The sequence below is a fragment of the Saccopteryx leptura genome, chromosome 3 (genome assembly GCF_036850995.1).
Source record: "Saccopteryx leptura isolate mSacLep1 chromosome 3, mSacLep1_pri_phased_curated, whole genome shotgun sequence".
Classification (NCBI taxonomy): Eukaryota; Metazoa; Chordata; class Mammalia; order Chiroptera; family Emballonuridae; genus Saccopteryx; species Saccopteryx leptura.
The window spans coordinates 74008452-74024563 of NC_089505.1; the positions used below are offsets into that span (position 1 = coordinate 74008452).

At 41.2% G+C, this 16112-nt stretch overlaps 1 pseudogene; it reads left to right on the forward strand.

Annotated features, from left to right (window-relative positions):
* Positions 1–454: 454 nt before the first annotated feature.
* On the forward strand, positions 455–3842 carry LOC136399298 (NADH dehydrogenase [ubiquinone] flavoprotein 2, mitochondrial-like; annotated as a pseudogene).
* The last annotated feature ends 12270 nt before the right edge of the window (positions 3843–16112 follow it).

Below are 16112 nucleotides of genomic sequence, written 5' to 3' on the forward strand. Positions count from 1 at the left end.
TGGAGCCCAGTGTGTATTTTTACTTGCCCGCCGAATGCAAGCTAGGATTAAAGACTATGGCCCATCAGCTTTTGGCTCCGTTGTTTCTTTGCCGACTGTCCGAATCCAATGCGAACCTGCATGGGCCAGGCGGCTGCTGAGATAGTGGCCCTGGCCTTGGATACTGGCTTTACATAAGGGTATATAACCAGCTTTTAGAATATTATAGGCATATGATTTAGGACTGCCCCGTGTAAGCTATATGTGGCCGGCATATTTAATAAATTTCCTCCTTTAATAAAACTCTTCAAAAACTCATTTGGGAGCCCTTGCGCGCCATGGCAGCCTCTGCGTAGGGAACTGGTTGCCCTCCCGGTGGTGCTGGCCTAGCTTGGGAGCACGCACACTGTGCGTCCGGGGCTTGCTAGGGATCCTAGCCTGGTGCCATCATGAAAGACTAACAGTTTGGCCCGCCATGTTCTCCTCCGTGGTGCTCTGAGCTCGGGTGGCTGGTTTCACCGTCCAGTGGGAAAAACATAAGAAATTTGCATAAGACAGCTGTGCAGAATGGAACTGGAGGTGCCTTATTTGTGCACAGAGATTGTAAGGTATTTTTCCCCACCAAGAAGGAAGGAAGAGGGCTCGGAGCCACAAAATGTGGAATAAGTAAACGGCTTTATTGAGTACAGAGCGCACACCCCGCCCGGCAAGGTTCCCTGGCCCCGAGGAAAGAAACATGGAGGCTAGGGAAGTTGCAAAGATTAAACCGCGTGGCAGATATTTAAAGGGTCCCTCTAGGGAAGTGGAGCTACTATGACGTGGTGAAATTTCACTGGCTGGCAGACGATCGCTTCTTTCCAAATGGTTCCTGGGAAGCTTCCTTTGGCGGGCTTGATTGTGGGCGGTCCTAGCCAAAGTGGGTGGGTCTGAGTCCCTACGTGACCATGCCTCTATCCACCGACCTTACATTCTGACCTTTTGTGTTAAATAGAAAAAGGGGCGCCGTTTATTCATCTGCTACTTCCTGCTGAATAGGGGCGTCGTGGGGAGAGGGAGATCAGAAGGTGATGGCTTTGAGGGGTGTCAAGAGGAACATCTGTGTGGCCGTGATTGGAGAAACTTTGCAGATGCGGTCCTGTAAGGATTTAAAAAAAAAGAGAGGAGTAATAGGGGATTTTGCAGGGTCCAGCCTTTTGGTGAGCTGGAGATGGATGGAGTCCAGTGGTTCCAACTGCCAGTGGTCCTATGAGGAAGAAAGCTTGAGGCAAAACTGCATGTCAGGAGTGGTGTAAAAAGGAGAAAGGAAGGGGTCCCATCCATTCCCATAACCGAAACCTGTGAGGGAACTAGAGGTCCAGAGTATAAAGGCAAAAACAGAGAAGGCAGCCCCCATGTCCACAAGAAATGAGGTGGACTGACTTACCCACTTGTTGCAGAACCCTGGGTTCTCTGAGTCCAGGCCATGTCCTAGGAGTTCGAGTGATGCACCCACCTGGCTGGATTGCCCTTCCATTTGGGCAGCTTGTCCTCCACGTAGAGGTGCTGTGGAAAAAACCTGTTGCCCAAAGAGGCACTCACTCCGCCAGTGACTGGGCTGCTTGCAGTCAGGGCAGGGCTCAGTGGGCAGCTGCCAGAAGGGGCCCTGCTGGGACCAGTGGTCCTGCTTGCCACACTTAAAGCAAGCTGCTGGTGGCTCTGCTGGTCACAGCGTTGCCACAAGAGTCGGGGTTTGGAGCGTTACCTTCTGCTGCATGGGGGCCTGGCGAACAGGCCTGTTTCTACTAGTTGAGACCGTTAAAAACTTTAAATGCCGTGTTCATAGGTTCCGGATAGGGGTTTGGGGGATTGGGAATAAGTGGAAGGGGGCTCATGTGGAGCCCGGCACCCAGATTCCACAGGAAAAACGCTGGAGCCAAAGGCAGGACAGGGCAGGAACTTCCTGTAAGAAAATTGGGGTTGGACGTCCTGAAAACTGGTGTAAGAGCCAATGCCAGGCTGAGAAAGGCCTGACGGAGGCGAGACTAGAGAGCACAGTGGAAGGGAGAGGCCCCTGGCCAGCAGGGGAGGAGAAAGAGAAGGTAGTTAGTAGATGGCGAATAAGAAACAGGTTTTTGCGAAGGGAGGGGAGAGAGTTTGGAGTCCGCGGAGAAGGAAAGATTAGAAATAGAGGTTTTAGGTAAGGTTTCTCTGGCCAGAAAAATGCCCATGCGGTGGAACAGTCAGCACAAAGATTAAGGACAGTTGCACAAATAATTAGGAGCCGTGTATGAAAGAGATCTCCAATCAGTTCCCAGCTTTTTTGGCGATAGTTAAATTGGTGAGGGTGTTAACACCGAAAGTCCCTTCAGGAGGCTAATCGAGTGGGTTCTGTGGCCTGGCCACAGCGGAGAAGAAGAACAGTTTCTTCTTCCTTAGGGAGGGAAATTCCTGTGCCCCAACAGCCACACTCAGTTCTCGGAGTGGTCAGACTTGAGTATTAGCGTCCTAAAAACTCAAGGTCCAGCCACGGATGAAAGTGGATGTACTTGGGGAGGTCTCCACAAGCACACGCACTCGGATGGATGGACGGACGGATGGAAAAGACTTCCCTGACGTAGCTACGGTTTCAGACAGGGAGTCTCGGAGGAAAGAACTGAGAGGAAAGCTGGAGGCAGGGGACTTACCGCACCGTGCACCGAAGTGGGTTGGAGATCAGAGATCCTGGTTCTTTTTCCTGGTTCTTTCTCGGAGGGGAGGAGAAAGGAGTGGTCCTTGCGGACTTCTAACTCCTCCTGGGTTTCGGCACCAAAAATGTAAGGTATTTTTCCCCACCGAGAAGGAAGGAAGAGGGCTCGGAGCCGCAAAGTGTGGAATAAGTAAACGGCTTTATTGAGTACAGAGCGCACACCCCACCCAGCAAGGTTCTCTGGCCCAGAGGAAAGAAACATGGAGGCTAGGGAAGTTGCAAAGATTAAACCGCGTGGCAGATATTTAAAGGGTCCCTCTAGGGAAGTGGAGCTACTATGACGTGGTGAAATTTCACTGGCTGGCAGACGATCGCTTCTTTCCAAATGGTTCCTGGGAAGCTTCCTTTGGCGGGCTTGATTGTGGGCGGTCCTAGCCAAAGTGGGCGGGTCTGAGTCCCTACGTGACCATGCTCTATCCACCGACCTTACAGAGATACTCCTGAGAATAACCCAGATACTCCATTTGATTTCACACCAGAAAACTATAAGAGGATAGAGGTGATTGTGAAAAACTATCCAGAAGGGCATAAAGCAGCAGCTGTGCTTCCAGTCCTGGATTTAGCCCAAAGACAGAATGGATGGCTACCCATCTCTGCTATGAACAAGGTTGCAGAAGTTTTACAGGTGCCTCCAATGAGAGTTTATGAAGTAGCAACATTTTATACAATGTATAATCGAAAGCCAGTTGGAAAGTATCAGATTCAGGTCTGCACTACTACACCTTGTATGCTTCGAAACTCAGACAGCATATTGGAGGCCATTCAGAAAAAGCTAGGAATAAAGGTTGGGAAGACTACACCTAACAAACTTTTCACTCTTATAGAAGTGAAATGTTTAGGGGCCTGTGTGAATGCACCAATAGTTCAAATAAATGACAACTACTATGAGGATCTGACACCTCAGGACATTGAAGAAATTATTGATGAGCTCAAAGCTGGCAAAATTCCAAAACCTGGGCCAAGGAGTGGACACTTCTCTTGTGAGCCTGCTGGGGTCTCACCTCTTTGACTGAACCACCCAAAGGACCAGGCTTTGGTGTACAAGCAGACCTTTAATTTATATTCAACCATAAATATGTCACTGTAACAATAAAATATGAATCTATCTAAATAAAGTTTTAATATTTGTTCATTTCAAAAAAAAACTCATTTGGACTTGGTGTCTCTACGAAAACCTGTGGAATTGTGGATTGGGTACTTTACAACATTTGGCATACATGCAGGGCCTACGGTGTGTCACATCACTGGGTAGAGGCATCCCAAATTGGCTGATCTGTCCAGGAGACTGCCTGGTGCCGCTTGAATCTTGAGGAGAGGTGTGCCACCTAACATGTTTTCAGGGATCCCAGTCTTCCTGTGGGTCCAGACAGTTCTCTGTTAGACATCCCCAGTTCCCAAATTTGACAATTTGGACTATTCAGCAGAGAACTCAAGGAGGTAGGTAAAGCAACTCTTTTTGCTTTACTGAATATTCTGGCTTTTCTCTAAACACTTGCTCTGTCTGAGACTGGTACTGGTCAAATTTGTTTGGGACTAGAATGTAGGTAATTTGGGGGGGCTTTGCTGAGTTGTGACTTTAGAGATGTGGAACTCCGGTGATGTAGGTAGGGCATTCAAAGCTGCTTTGCTGAGCTGAAACTCCAGAAAATTGTAGGTGAGGTAGATCTTTTGTTTTGCTGAGTTGTAGCTCTGGAATTTTGTAGGTAAAGCAAATCTGTTGCTTTTACTGAGTTGTAACTCCAGAGGTGTGTAGGTAAAACAGATCATCTGCATCACTGGTTTGAAACTTCAGAGGTATGTAGGTAAAGCCAGCTTTCTGGCATTACTGAGTTAAAACTAGTCCCATTGTGGACTCTCCAAAGACCTAGACATCGGTAGGAAGTCCGTTGGCCTTCATTAGGATTCTCTGGGATGCATTTAGTTGTACTATGGAAAGATAATTAAAGGGGACTGAGTAGAGACTCCGAACTTCCAGAGCAGCTAGTTGTGTTATGCTCTTAAAGAATAACCTGGGTTGAGACACCTTTGTATTTATCGAGACCTTATTCTCCTTTGTTTTCCTTCCTTTTGTCTAAAAAAAAATTCCTGCACTTAAGTCTAAAGTCCTTGCAGGGATGCGGCCTGCACACACCTGAGAGGCCACAAAGGGAAGCCCTTCCCTTGGCTATGAAAGCTTGCTCGTGTGTGTGTGTGTGTGTGTGTGTGTGTGTGTGTGTGTGTGTGTGTGTAAGTCTTTAATGTCTAAATGTGTCTGTTTTAAAGCGTGCCTTAGGTCTTTTGTGTTAAAGCTGGAAGCTTCTGACTAAAAAGCAATCTTAAGTGGCAAACTATTATTCTTTTTGTTCTCCAATTAGCTTCGGGGCATCCTGTTAAATTTCTCCCCTGAGGAAATTATTCTTTTCTGTTGTCTTCTTCCCCTTGTCTTGTGTAATAATTAATACCTCTATAGTTAAATACCCTCTTATTCTGGGTGCTAGTTAATTGTCTGTCTTTTCTTTCATGTTAGTGCACTAATTCTTAGATTCTCCTGGAACAAATCTGTTTTGTAATAGGTAACATCAGCTGGAACTTTTAAACTTCAGATAGTAAAAGCAGTCCGGAATATAGTAACTGGCTAAAAGCTTGCTCAATACAGAAAGAGCTGGCAAGCAAGCAATTTAAATTAAAAAAAAGAAAAAAGAAAAAAACCTCGAGTGGGACCACACAGTGTGCAGAGTGAGGGGGTGGGGTTGTGGCCAGGGAGAGGTGGACGTACACATGCCCCCTTCCTTCCCCTTCACTCTCCAATCTCTGCAGTTGTGCTGCACCCCAGCAGAAGGCAAACAGTCAACAGCAAACCAAGTACTAAAAGACAAGCCCCAAGCCCCGCTGCCATCAGACGCCTGGATAGGCTAGTGTTCAGCTTGCTGTGTGCAGAGCAGAGGGAAAGAGTGATAAAAAAAAAAAAAGGATGAGGTAACTAAAAATATAGAATAGAAACTAGTTTCAAATATCTGCCTACTGACCTAAAGAGATTTTGCCCATTTGGAGAATACAGGGTAGGAATAGTATTAAAAATTAGAACTTTGCCGGATCTGTCGTGGCGCAGTGGGTTAAAGCATCGACCTGGGACACTGAGGTTGCTGGTTCGAAACCCTGGGCTCGCCCAGTCAAGGCACACATGGGAGTTGATGCTTCCTGCTCCTCCCCCTTCCCCCCCTCTCCCTCCCTCTCTCTTTCTCTCCTCTCTGAAAAAAGAATTGAATAAATAAGGTCTTTAAAAAAAATTAGAACTTTGCTTTACAAAAATCTTAAAGGAGAGAAAAAGAATTTAGAAATTAACAAACCATAGGTGTGGACCTTGCTAGTTAATTGGCAGTTTCATGAGTTAAATTGCAGCTTCAGAAGGAGTAATAGAATCATAAGTAATAGGATTATAGGGAATAAAATTATTAGAAATAAGCCCTCCATGGGGTGGGTTGGAGATAGTGGCTTGTTGCCCTCTTAGGTATAGCTCTCCAACGGGAGTGCCAAGTGTTGGTGCTGCCTCAATAGGGAAGGTGCTTACATATATAGTTCAAATTTAAAATTTGGTTCTTAAAAAAAATTCAGTTACTGCACTGTTAGTAATTTGGCTCTATTAACTAATAGATTTTTCAACCACTGGATTAGGAGTGGTGACTTATTGTGCCCCCCCCACACTATTGTGTAAAAAAAGTATTTTCCATGTTAAAATGTATGTGTTGTTTCAAAGGCCTTTTGTTAATTATTTTATTTGCTGTCTTATAGCCCTGTGATGTTAGAATCTTAGTTTAAATATTAGGACTTATTAATAATGTCTTTTTAATTTAATGTTTAGTTTATTGTCATTTTGCAATAATATTGTTCAATGCTAGGTAATATAAGGAAAGGAGTCCTATTCTGGAACTCCTGCAAATCTATTTTATCATGCTTTTGTTAAAATTTCTTTTGAATACTAATGTACTGAGTTATTCAGCAGCAAAGAGACTCTGGAATTCTAAAGGAGGCACCAAAAACCTGTTTTTCTTGATTTAATCAGCTAATAATGCTGTTTTTGTCTTTTTCCAAGAGTATAGATAGAAAAGGGCTCTCAAGCCCCTCAGAGAGATCTTCTGAGCATGGCTTTTAAGGTCTATAATGACCAAGATAGAAACAGAAAAGGCAAATAGAGCTCAAAAGAGATAAGGAAAATACCAGTTCTTGGCATATACCCTTAAAGGCTCCAGTGACCAAAGGGGCTTCATAAGATTCCATCAGGGCGCTGCTTCAAAAATGGAAAGAAAGGTCATTGAGCTGAGGCCTGCTAGGCTTCTTGGCCTCACTAGGGGACACACCTTTGCTGTAGAAAAAGGGACATGAGAAGGTAAGCTGCCCCCTTGCTCTGAGGAGGGAGGGTTCAGTCTCTTCCAGGCCTTTCCTGCTTTCTGTGACCTGATCTTGCCCAACCTACTGGGACTTGCCACTAAAAGATTAAAGGTGCCCAATAACACCATTTATGAGCCTAGGGAATTTCTTCCAAGTAACAGGTAAACTGATCTCATTTCTTGTAAACACGAGGGCCATTTCTTATGCCTTGTCTAAATATTTGAGTTTTATTTATCCCTGAAAGATCTCTACTGTGGGTAATGACAGTCTGATTTTTGTTGCTTTATTTAATGTATAGTGTCTCCTTTATTCCTCTTGTCTCAATGCCCCATGCCTATTGTAGTCTGGGACCTAATTTTAATTCTAATTAAAAGCAATGATCATCCTGACCAGGTGGTGGCACAGTGGATAGAGCATCAGACTGGGATGCAGAGGACCCAGGTTCGAGACCTTGAGGTCACCAGCTTTAGCTCAGGCTCATCTGGTTTGAGCAAAAGCTCACCAGCTTGGACCCAAGGTCGCTGGCTCAAGTAAGGGATTACTCAGTCTGCTGAAGGCCTGTGGTCAAGGCACATATGAGAAAGCAATCAATGAACAACTAAGGTGCTGCAACAAAAAACTAATGATTGATGATTCTTATCTCTCTCTGTTCCTGTCTGTACCTATATATCCCTCTCTCTGACTCTCTCTCTTGTCACTGTAAAAAAAAAAAAGCAATGATCATTAAGACTTAGTCTCTAGCTACAGAGTGTGGCATATAACTACAACTTCAGTACCTTATAGACTTTTCCTGAATATATGTGACCTCTGCTCTTTAGAACATTTTGCAAACTAAAGTAAGATTGAATTAAATTTGTAAATAATATAAAGCAGCAATAGTGTCAACATAGACTTAGTGAAATTACATTAACATGTTAAGAACATTTGTGATTGTAAGAATTTTATTTTAGATCCTGTTATATTAGTTAGAACTTTATTTTTGTTTAATAATCTAGTAGGTTTTAGTCACTTTATTGTATTGAGACGCTTGTTATAGTATTTGTTAACATTAGCTATTGAATTTTATTGTTAACTGTACATTCTTTCAGTCTGTCTCAAAGTCGGAACATACTAATTCAAATGAATAGATGCCACCCAGAACCAGTGGGGTTTTGGGACCCTTATTGCCAAAGGTTTATTTGAAACCAATTTGAAAAGATTTTAAAACAGGGAAGAAAGAAATTTACTCAGGTAAACATTTAGGAATATTTAGAAATAGACTTTATAAAATAATTGACAATTGTTAGGAAATTGCTATATATGATTCTTTCCAGGTTTAGGTTGCCCATTCTAGTACTGGATCTGCATTTGTGTCCACAGTCTCAAAGCTAGTAGGAAAGGAACCCAATACTGATTAGAAACTAATTTGAAGTTACATTGTACCCACAGGTATCCAAAGGTTCAGGGAAAATAAATTACATGAATCAAATAGTAAAAGAAACATAACTGTCCCTTCCTTAAGTACTTGCAGGATTTACAGATTACTCAGCAAACTGTTCAAAGACTGTCCAAGAGGTGCTTCCAGCATTACCAGGAGATCAAGTACATCTCCCAGGGACTGACTCTCACATGGACAGGTCCCCACACTAAGATCCTGACAACTCCCACTGCTCCTAAGGTAGAATAATGGTGTGCCCTACTCCAACCATAAAACAGAAGCTGGTTGGTCTACATATGGCAAATGTATGAACAAACTGACTAAGGACTCTTTTTAATCAGTTTTGGGAAAGGGAAAACTAGGGTAAAAAGAAAGTGAACTTAATTGTCACTAAAGGTTAAAAGTTTTTAAATTAAGAGTTCTGACTAAAAGTAAATTGTTATAAAAGCCAATTAGTTTTATGTAAATTGAAAAAGGTTTGTACAATTTATAGAAAATCAATTAGTAATATTTGTTTCTTTAATGAACTGTATTGCTATTAATGTTGTCTGTTAAATATCTGTTACATGTTATAAGTTAATATTCCTAGACAACAGCAATATACTCTTCAGTAAATTAAGTCAAGTATTTGACTTAGGAAATAGAACCAGTGGGGATTGTTGTAAGGTACCAAAAGCTACAAAATTAATATTAATATTTTAGGAAGCTTAAAGAACATTTTATTATATTAATTTGGGCTAGGCATACAGAGAAATTTTGTAAATGATCTTTGGACTTGTGTGATTAGCATAAAACCAAGATGGCCAATGGTATTGTGTTGTAAATGCAAAGGGGAAGGAGATTTGGATTCTCTGACCTTCCCCCACACCTATAAGTAAGTGAGTGAATAGCTAGCCAGGTGTAGGGAGAGAAAAATTAAAATAAACCTTTACTTATATTAATGGACCATTTACAGGCATTTGTCATAGAAACTACCTCTCCCCTCCTGAAAACATGTAGTTAATGTATGTATCTCTAGACAAAGAAATAGCAACTAAACACTAGAAAACATAGGAATGTCTCTTAATATGTAAAGTGACATTTTTACCATTGTGCCACCTTGTAAGTTTTAATATGTAGAAATGTCTTTTTGTGAACCCTGTAGATGAATGTTATAAACTTGCTAATGAGTTGTGTCCCATCTCCCCCCCCCCCTTCATCCTTTTCCCAAACCTGTGTAGGTAAAAACAAAGGTTATAAGCTTATGCCATGATGTCAGCCTTTTTCCCTGTCCATGTATAATTAAGGGTATATAACCAGCTCCTAGAGTATTATAGGCACACGATTTAGGACTGCCCCGTGTAAGCTATATGCAGCCGGCATATTTAATAAATTTCCTCCTTTAATAAAACTTCAGAAAACTCATTTGGACTTGGTGGCTCTATAAAAACCCACGGAATTATGGATTGGGTACTTTACAATAGTTGAAACTGGGCCTCGGGGAAAGGTGAATAAAAGTGAGACCAGTAAAGTGAGACTCCATTTCTCTACAGCAATCAGAAAAGCACCACCAGAATTGATAATCCAAAATTTGAAATGGTAATCCTAATTACCATTTCACCAAGCTCCCAGGATAAGCCAATGAGATAAGTCTTTCATCAAAAGATGCTGAGATAATTGTATACCTAGTGGCATGGAAATAAATTAAGAACCTTAACTCTAGCCATTAACAAAAATTAAATCAGAATACATCACAGTTTTAAAGTACGAGACATAAAAGTATGAAACTCATAAAAGTATATGAGAGACAATCTTCCTGAACCCAAGTTAGACAAAGTTCTGAGAGAAGACAAAGGATGAATCATAAAAGAAAAAGATAACAAATTGGATTTAATTAAATGTAAAGGATTGTACTTTAAGCACAACATTTAAAAAAGCACCAGAGATTGGGAGAAAATATTTCCACATTATGTATATATCTGATAAAGGATTGCATATAAAATATAAAATTTGTAAAACATAACAACAAAAAAAAGACAACCATTTAATTACTTTATATATGAAGTCATGAAATTCTCTAAAACCTGGATTGCAGTGCCTGACCTGTGGTGGTGCATTGGATAAATCATGGACCTGGAATGCTGATGTCACTGGTTTGAACCCTGGGCTTTCTGGTCTAGGCACAAAGGGGAAGCAATTAATATGAGCTGATGCTTCCTGTTCTTTCCCCATTACCTTTCTCTCTTTTCTAATAAATCAGTAAATAAAATATTTCTGTCTTACAAAATAATAATAAAAATAAAATCTGGATTGTGATGACATTACACCTAAACTTACTAAATGTCAGCCCATGCCTGGCTGGATAGCATGGTTGGTTAGATTGTAGTCTGGAAATAGAACTTGCCAGGACATACAAGAAAGGAACCAACAAATCATGGAAGAAGATAATAAGAATTTGGATAATGAGCTCTGGCGGGGTAGCTCAGATGGTTTGAGAGACATCCTGATAGATCAAGGTTGTGAGTTTGATTCCCTGATGAGAACCAACTAATCAATGCATAAATAAGACAGAAATTGATATTTCCTTTTTCTGTCTCCATTGATTCTCCAAATAAATTTAAAAAGAGTTTATAAAACAGAACTGTGAGTATAAGGGGATCATATATAAACTGAACCATAATTAAATTTTGCATATTTTTATGCAAAATTTTATACCCATTTTATAGATTTTAGGAAGGAAGGTAGAAACAGGGATGTGTTTTTCAAGTTTACTCCATGTTTTCAAATGAAAAAAAATTTATTTTTTTTTAGAAAGACAGAAGGAAAAAGACAAGAACACCTAGCTGCTTCTGCACGTGGCTGGACTGGGGAATCACACTGGCAACCTCCGCTCTGAGAGGAGGCTCCAACCAACCAAGATATCTAGTCACGATGTAATTTTTATTGATTTTTAAAAGACAGAGGAAGAGAGAGAAGGGGAGGCAGAAGGGAAGGATCTATTGTTACACTCAGTTGTGCATCTTCTGGGTGCTATCCCTCTCTGCCCTGACTGGGGATTAAACCTGCAACCTTTCTGTTTTAGGACAATGCTCTTAAGTGACAGAGCAAACAATTCAGGGCCAAGAAAAAATTTATTTAGAGAAAAACAGAGGTAGAAGTGAGACATCAAAGGAAAGGCTTCAGGAAACAAGTTACAGAGGCAAAAGAAGGGGCCACAGACACCTGAGAGGAACAAGAAGGGGTGGGGAAAGGCACCAGCACGCTGCTGAGGGAGCCGCCAAGTGTCCTCCACTTTAATGCACACCTTCTGTTAATGCATACCTTTATGTGACTCTAGTTAACTTTCTACCAGTTCACCCATAATTTTATTATTCCCATTTAGTACTAATTACATATAGTTATCCATAAACATTTTGAAATATAAAAATGTTTATAACAAGGTAAAATAAAATTAGATCATAACAGTTTTTTTTTTCAATTTTATTGAGATATAATTCACATAGGTTAAACCTAGTCATAATAATATTTCTCTTGGGAAAATTTTATATTTATATAAAAGTCACTAAGGAATACTAAAAAAAATTCATATATACTTCATTCAGCTTCCCATGACGTGAACATTTTATATCAGCATTGTACATTTGTCAAATTGAGAAATTAGCATTGATATAATATGCAACCAAATCACAGGTTCTACTCTGATTTCATAAGTGTTTACACTACCATCCATTTTCTGTCGCACGATTTAAACCACAATATTATATTTAAATACCATTTTCTTGTGATTTTTCTCTATTCTGTGACCATTTCTCTGTCACATTTTTCTCAATGATGTCCTCAATTAATTTCAGGAGTACTGATGAGGTATTTTGTATATTAATCCGTCTTTAGAGTTGTACTAAATTTGCCTCATTAAAGAGTGGTCATGCATTTTTGTCGGGAGCCGATCCACTAGTGCTGGCTAACAAGGTCACAGCAGAAGAAGATCCACAACTGCTGGTTGACAAAGTCACAGCAGAAGAAGACCAATGGCTGCTGGTTAATAAAGTCACCGCAGTGAAGACTAACAGCTACGGGTTGACAAAGTCACCGCGGAGGAGAGGCACAACGATACTTCCCCCTTTTGACCTTTTTGAATTAATCTGGCCTTATATCCCCCCTTTTCTGGGTGTGTGCTATCATTTATGGCACAGGGATAATAGTACCGTGCTTTCCCTGTAGATTCATAGTAATTTCTTTGGAAATGAGACAGAGGGTGTGAGTTCCACAGAAAAGCCTGTAAGCCCCTTGAACTGGGCTCATAGACATAAGAGGCTGGCTATGATATCCCTCGTAAAGGGTTAAGTTGGTAGGAGAACTTCTTTTTATTAATCATGTTAGAAAGAATAGATTGTGACTTATGAATAGGTAGGAAACAGTAACTATACACAGAGCACCTTTCAGCCTTCACTTAATTCATCACTTTTCCTCCTTAGCCTTTTCATGTAGTAGAGTAAAGAAACTTTCCATTCTTCTTGCATACCTGACCTGCAGGTGGTGGAACACTCTGAGAAAAGTAAAGTTAGAACTTAACTAGTGTATGAATATAGTAATAAATAAAATTTGATTAGACAATAGCATCATAGGTAAGGTAGAGTTGTTATTCAGTACTGACTTTTTAGAAGTCTGTACCAACAATGTTATTGCTGTTCAAGTGATTGTATAACTGTACTTTGAATGACTTACCACCTGATTTATAGATGTAAGAATAGTGATACAAAAACAATGATTGATCAATGTATTCTGAATACCATGTGATTGTAACTTAGTGTGTGTGCATAAAAAGAAAGCTAGACCAGCATTTGGCAGAGATGCCTGGCAGTAAATGCTAACTGGAGAATAAAGAGAAAGAAAAGAATTCGGCTCTCTCACTCAATTCGTGCCGACGCCGTCTCTTCCTGTGGGACCCCTGGATCCTTCCCCCCGGGGCTGGACCCCGGCATTTGGCGCCCGAAACAGGGACCCACAGGTAAGCCCCCCTCGTTGTCTCAGGACGGCTAGGACTCCACTCAGGGTGCTGCAGACCCCCCTGTAAGGAAGACGGGGTGAGGATAGGTGGAGGATTTCAGAACTTAAGATTTTGAGAAGTCATGGGCCATACTGAGTCTAAAGAAAGAAGACTCTTTATAGAAGTCATTAAGTATACACTTTCCCTAAAGGGAGTTAGTGTTTCCCCTCAACAAGTAGCTCGTTTTCTGCATTTCGTACAAGAATGTTCTCCATGGTTTCCAGATGAGGGAACGCTTAGTCTTGAGACATGGGCTAAGGTTGGAGAAAATCTAAAACTTTACTATGAGCTACATGGACCTGAAAGGGTCCCAGTTGATACATTTGCTTTATGGAGCTTGATTAAAGATGCCTTAGATCCAGAACATGAGATGCATAAATTTTCTAAGGCAACTGCTCCTCCAAAAGAAGAGACTCCATTAATTAGAAATAGAAGGCAGTCTCAAGATAGTACAGATTATGGAATGGCCTCTTTAAAATTAAGTAAACATCAGGATGATAGTGAAGATCATTTATCTCCATCTGATGAGGCTGAATTAGAAGATGAGGCAGCTAAATATAATAGGGATAATGAGGATTGGAATTCAAAAACAGTCTTGCCCATATTATATCCCCCCAAGACTGACAAAAAGGATAAAAATAAGGATATTAGAATGTCTTTGCCTCTACCAATACAATCATTAGATGTTAATGAAAAGAAAAAATCATCAGGGTTAACAGGGTTGCAGAAGGCAATTCAAGCTTCTTGCGACCAAGGGGAAACTGATTTGGCATTGTGTTTTCCTGTGGCTGTGGCTGGTGAATTTGATGATGAAGAGACTCCTACATGGGAGCCGCTTTCTTATAAATTATTGAAAGAGTTGAAAATGGCTTGCAGTCAATATGGACCCACCTCTCCTTATACTATGTCTTTGATGGAAACAGTTTCTCATAATTGGATGACTCCTTATGATTGGGAACAGGTGGCTAAAGCTTGTTTATCTGGAGGAAATTATCTCCTTTGGAGAGCTGAATATGAGGAGCAAGCTAAGCAACAGGCGGTTAGGAATCGGAGGTCTCATAATCCTGTGATTAGAGAAATGATTACGGGAGAAGGAGAATTTGCTGATGTTAGTGAACAGTTAAAACTCTCTAAACCGGCTTTAATGCAAGTGAGTGGTTGTGCTATGTCTGCTTGGAGAAAGTTACCGGCTTCGTCTGGTGGAGATGTTACTGTGGTAGGAGTAAAACAGAAAAGTGATGAACCTTATGAGGAGTTTGTTGCTCGGTTGATTCAAGCGGTTAGAAGAGTTATTTCAAATGAGACAGCAGGAGATATTATAATTAAACAGTTGGCTTATGAAAATGCTAATTCCACTTGCCAGGCCATGTTGCGGTCAGTGAGGAGAGAAGGAACGATAGGGGATTTCATCAAAGCCTGTCAGGATGTAAATCCTGCTTTTATTCAGGGAGTAACTATTGCTGCAGCTTTAAAAGGAGAAACATATCCTCAATTTATTAAGACTATGTATCAAGGAAAAATGCCTTCTAACAATGAAGCTTCCTCTAAGGGAAATCTTACTTGCTTCACTTGTAACCAAACGGGCCACTTTAGCCGACAATGCCCTAACAAGAGTGGGCAAGCAGGCCCAGGAGTACAAGGGACAGCTCCCATAATTAATAATGCTAATAATAATGTCCCATTGCCTAAGACTTTGTGTCCACGCTGTCAAAAAGGATACCATTGGGCAAAGCAGTGTCGTTCTAAATTTCACAAAAACGGACAGCCATTAGAACCAAAGTTAGGGATAGAATGGCAGCCCCCACAAAATCAAAATCTAGCAAGCAATCCAAGTAATAATCAGGGAAACTGGCAAGGGGGCCAGCCTCAGGCCCCAATAACAATTGGGGCCAGCCTGAATCCATTTGTCAACTCCGGTCCGTCTCAGACCTCACCAGGGCAACCCCAGGCAGTGCAGGACTGGACCTCTGTTCCACCGCCTCAGCAATATTAACCCCTGACAGTCCTGCGGTTGCATTACCAACAGGAGTTAAAGGTCCCCTTCCTAAAGGAATGGTTGGATTATTAATTGGCAGAAGTTCAACATCTTTAAAAGGAATATACGTAATGCCAGGAATAATTGATTCGGACTATGAAGGGGAGATAAAAGTAATGATTGCTCCCCCAATTAAAACGCTTGAGATTTATCCTGGTCAAAGAATTGCTCAGCTTTTACTATTGCCTTACTGCCCTGTTGGAAAGCCTATATCTGAACAAAAACGGGGAGAAGGTGCCTTTGGCTCCAGTGATTTTGTGTTTTGGATACAAGAAATTAAGAAAATTCGGCCATTAAAGAAATTAAAGATTTCTGGAAAAGAAATTGAGGGGCTTTTAGATATTGGGGCAGACGTCTCATGCATTGCTGGCAAAGATTGGCTTCGAGCCTGGCCGACTCAGTCAACTGTAAACCTCATTAGTTGGACTTGGCCAGGCTTCAAATGTTGTTAAAAGTTCTCAAATATTAACCTGGCAGGATGAAGACAATAACCAAGGAACTTTCTGCCCCTATGTAATTTCAAGTATACCATTATCTCTCTGGGGGAGAGACATTTTAGAGCAAA